General features: G+C 40.7%; 1 pseudogene; it reads right to left on the bottom strand.

Annotated features, from left to right (window-relative positions):
* LOC111815435 overlaps positions 1 to 4,958 on the bottom strand; it is a 28,887-nt pseudogene extending 23,929 nt beyond the window's left edge.

Raw genomic sequence — 4,958 nt, forward strand, 5'->3', positions numbered from 1 at the left:
ACCTATATCAGTCTGCTGAGAATCTTAAAGACTTAAAAAGAAATTAAACCTAAAATCTTTTCCCTGGCCCAAGCGTATTCATTTCTTCTGACCATCAACTAAGCCACCTGAGCTGTACAGTGCAGGTATAGCTAGGCTGAAATCTTTGGATGGAACATTAACACAAAAATTGAGTGTACCGGAGGAGTTAAATGTGTGGAGCAGCCCCTGAGTCCCTTTCATGATGAGAATTTGATCCCAGCAGAGTGAAAATAGGGGTCGTTTCATTTCTACTTGATTTGATTATATTTTTAATTTTTTTATGGCTAAAAGAAAGCCTTTATTAGCAAAGGCCATTTTAATTCTTGTAAGTTCAACTTACTACTAAATAGGATGAGATACTTAATAGCTGTAATTCAACACTTTATTCCAGTTTAGTCCTTTTCAGTGCACTTGCTGTGAACTCGCTTATATTTTAATAGACAGAAGCCATGAATCATCAGGTATTAAGGTAAATGTTAATTACATGGGAAAATGAAAATTTATAGATGTTTTATCATTAGGTCAGAGTAAGAAAATCAAATGAAGGATATGATGAAGTTTGATTTAGAAATCACTTATCATTAGGCATAAACCTTATTTTATTTTTGGGGACAGAGTTTTGCTACCTAGTCTACGGAGGCCTTGAACTCATGGTAATCCTCCTGCCTCAGCATCTTAAGTGCTGAGTCCTGGGATTACAGGTGTGCACCACCACACCCAGTTTATACACCTTCTGTTAGAATATATATATATATATATATTTACAGAAATTACACAAATCACTTCTTGTCTCTTTCTTTTTTTCTTCCTTTCTTTTTCAGACAGGGTCTCAACAGTATCGTTTAGTCTGGCCTTGAACTCACTGTGGAGCTTAGGCTGGCCTCAAACTCATGGCAATCTTCCTGCCTCAGCCTCCTGAGTATTGGAATTATAGGTGTGTGCGCTACCACACCCGGCTTGTCAAACATTAATACATACTTAGCAATGTTTATTTTTTTAAGCTGAACTAGTATTTCAAATGTAAAAAGAAAATAAAAACTATCTCTAGTTACAAAAAGAAATCAGAAACCTTATTGAAAGTTAATTTACAAATGTGCTAAGAATTCTTAAGCCACACAATAATTTAAGTATGGAAACACTAATTTTAAAAGTTGAAGGCGGCGACCTAGCGCGGCGGTCTCCACGCTGGGCTCTGGAGTGCAAGGTCGCCGGTTCGCGCCCCCATCCCGACTCTTTCTATTGGGCTGGGGAGATGGCTCAGTGGAATAAGCACTTCCCTGGCAAGCGCAAGGGCCTGAGGTCAATTCCCAGTTCCACCAAAAAAAAAAAAAAAGAACAGTTCCACCAAAAAAAAAAAAAAAAAAAAAAGTTGATATTATTTCTGCAGTTTATGTACATGTGTTAAATGGTCTGTTTATAGGAAACCCAATTAAAAGTTGATCATATTAAGCACTATAAAATAAAAGCATGGGGCCAGGGAGATGGCTCAGTAGAATAAGCACTTGCCTGGCAAGGGCCTGAGTTCAATCCCCAGTTCTGAAAAAAAAAAAAAAAAAATTAAAAAATAAAGGTGAAGGGCTGGCCAAATGGTTCAGCAGATTAAAGTGCTTGCAAGCAGGTGCAGGGGCCAGGGATTCAATCACTGAGCCTGCCATGCCAGCCCTGCCCCTGCCCCTGGGGCAGGCTGAGAAGGCAATTGAGACTGGGCATGGTGGTGCACACCTGTAATCCCAGCTCTTGGGAGGCTGTAAACAGTCGGATCACTACTGGTCCATCTAGTAGTGAGACCGTGAAACCCTGTAGACCCTTCCCTAAAATACAAAAATAAATAAATAAAATAAAAACAAAAGCTGATCACCTTTCAACAAAAGTTGTGTACAGGACCAGGGATAAGGCTCAGCAGCACAGCCCCTGCATGGCAAGTGTGAGGTCCTAAGTTCCGTTCCCAGCACCAAAAATAAATAAATAGATCAACAAAGCCATGTTTTTGGCACATAGCAGTGTGTAGTGAAGCAGATGTGAAATGCTGACAGATGGGAAAAGCAAGCCTGTAGCACTCAGGTACTGACCAGATGTTTTTAGTTACCATCCCCAGCCCAGGGTAGAGCGTGCTAAGTTACGTAGTACAAATCCAAGGAAGGTAATACATTTAATAAGCTACAAAGTTTTTGGCAAACCAATACAGTACTCTTTGATACAATAAAATCATATTTCTGTTGGAGTCATGTATTACTTTAGTAACAAGTTTCACTCCAAAAATGTCATTTAAATACCAAATCAGGGGCCGGGGAGATGGCTTAGTAGAATAAGCGCTTCCCTGGTAAGTGCAAGGGCCTGAGTTCAATCCCTGGTTCCACCAAAATAAATGAATAAATACATAAATAGGGGCTGGTGAGATGGCTCAGTGGTCTAAAGCACCTACTTGGAACAAGCTTAGCAAACCACAGGGACCACGGTTCAATCCCCCAGCACCACAGGCCAGCCGGCCCCGCCCCCTGGTGGGCTGAGCTGGCCACACACACACACATAATAAATAAATAAATGTAAAAAAAAATTTAAAAATAAATAAATAAATAAATAAATACCAAATCTAATCACTGTGGGTTTTGGTTTTTTTTTTTTTTTTGCGGAACCAGGGATTGAACTCAGGCCCTTGCACTTGCCAGGGAAGTGCTTATTCCACTGAACCATCTCCCTGGCCCCAACACTGTGGTTTTTAGCAGAGCATGTTACCTTATACAAAGTAATGACCTTTGCAACTTTACAATTTCTTCTTTTAAAGTGAGCTCTTCAGGCTGAGGCAGGAGGATTTCTAGGAGTTTGCAGCTACAAAGCGAGTTCAAGGCTAGGCTGAATTGCACAGGGAGACCCTGCCTCAAAAAGACAAAAGAGGGGCCGGGGAGATGGCTCAGTGGAATAAGCGCTTCCCTGGCAAGCGCAAGGGCCTGTGTTCAATCCCCAGTTCCACCAAAAAAAAAAAAAGACAAAAGAATAAAAATAAAATCCTCGCACGCACAGGTCTGGCTCATGGCAGCATGGCTATGGCTATGGTGTACCCAGGATGTGGCTCTGCTATGTCCAGGGGTCCACAGCAGGGACCCCACACAGAAAAAGTTTCAACATTCTACTTTAACCAGACTCCCTGCCAATACCATTTTTCTCCAAGTACTTTTTAAAAAATGATTACATTTTCATGTAAATACCTAACAATTAGTCATTTCAAATCAGACTCAAATTAAGTGATCCCTGTGATTAAGGATCACCTTAAAGATACTCCTGTATCTTTCTGTGTTGATGAAAATCACATAGCCTTACTCAGAGCTTATCAAAAAAATTCTACCTAAAATATAATCCTGTTTTCTTTTCTTTCCCCATTTGTGTCTGGTGTAGGGCCTCAGTAAGCAGGTTGGGCTCGTAGTGATCCTCCTGTTTTCAGCATCACCAGTGCTGGGATTATAGACATGCACCACCACACCCAGGCTCTAGTCTTCCTTTTAAAATAAATAAATATAGCCTGAGTTCAATCCCTGGTTCTGCAAAAAAAAAAAAAAAAAAAAACACCATAAAATAAATAAATTCTCAGCTTGGAGAGGCCTGGGGCTGGGCGGCAGCCTTCATCATTTCTCTACCAATCCAGCCACTGCCATTGGTATCCTTGTGCTGAAGCTGCCAGTTCTTCATCCTCCACTTTTATTTATTTATTTTTTGCAGTACCAGGGATTGAACTTGGCGCCAGGCAAGTGCTTATTCTACTGAGCTATCTCCCTGGCCCTTCTACTTTTTTTTTTTTTTTAAATATTTATTTATTTATTTAGTGTGTGTGTGGCCAGCTCAGCCCACCAAGGGGCGGGACTGGCTGGCATGTGGTGCTGGGGGATTGAACCGCGGTTCCAGTGTTTTGCTTAGTTTAGCTTGTTCTAAGTGGGTGCTTTAGACCACTGAGCCATCTCACCAGCCCCCATGCCCTTCCACTTTTAATTTATGTATTTTACGCATCACCCATTCCATTGCTTCTAGGCCTGTATTTTTTTTTTAATTAAGAACATTTGATTTTATTTAGAAAAGATTTATTCCCTTACCAATGAAATAAACTTATGTTCCTAGCTAAGTTGCTTAAAGATTTTTTAAAATTAATTTTACTGAGAAAGAAATAGCAATGAGACAGTTTCAAAACAGGTCAGTAGGGGGTTGGGGAGATAGCTCAGTAGAATAAGTGCTTCCCTGGCAAGCACAAGGGCCTAAGTTCAATAACTAATTCTGCCAAAAAAAAACAAAACAAACAAACAAAAAAAAAAACAGGTCAGTAGGACAGTTACAATAATTAATACAGCCCAGACTACTATACTCTACAGAAAAACAGCCTGTATTTGCATTTGAAGATATCCTGCTTGCTCTCAGTCCTTTAGGGTCACAGCTGTGACTGACCCCTTTCTCTGTGCTTATGGCTTCCTGAGGCACAATAGTTTTTTCTGAGGATGTGGTTTATATATGAGTCTCCCATCTACTAAAAGCATATTTGGAGGGGCCGGGGAGATGGCTCAGTAGAATAAGTGCTTGACTGCCAAACGCAAGGATCTGAGTTCAATCCCCGGTTCCGCCAAAAATAAAAAAATAAAATAAAAAAAAAAAAGCATATTTGGAAATGACACTAGTTCCATTTAATTTCCATTGTTTTCTCTACAGGATCAAGTACAAAATGTCCTTGCATGTATGTTTTGTTCCTCCTGCACTGACAACAAACTTCACAGTGGTGGGTGATCCTCACCATGCTCTGAGAAAGCTGGGGCTGTGCCCCTTTCCAGGGGGATCTGCATGTCAGTCCAGCACATCAACCCCCACCAGACTAGGATTCACAGGGTTTAGGCATTTCTGCATCCTAGCTACTGCAGCAATTTTCCACTGTGGTCAAATGGGAGCTCCAAGGTTCAGATCTTCAT

This window comes from Octodon degus, unplaced genomic scaffold (assembly GCF_000260255.1).
Source record: "Octodon degus isolate 3935 unplaced genomic scaffold, OctDeg1.0 scaffold00016, whole genome shotgun sequence".
Lineage (NCBI taxonomy): Eukaryota > Metazoa > Chordata > Mammalia > Rodentia > Octodontidae > Octodon > Octodon degus.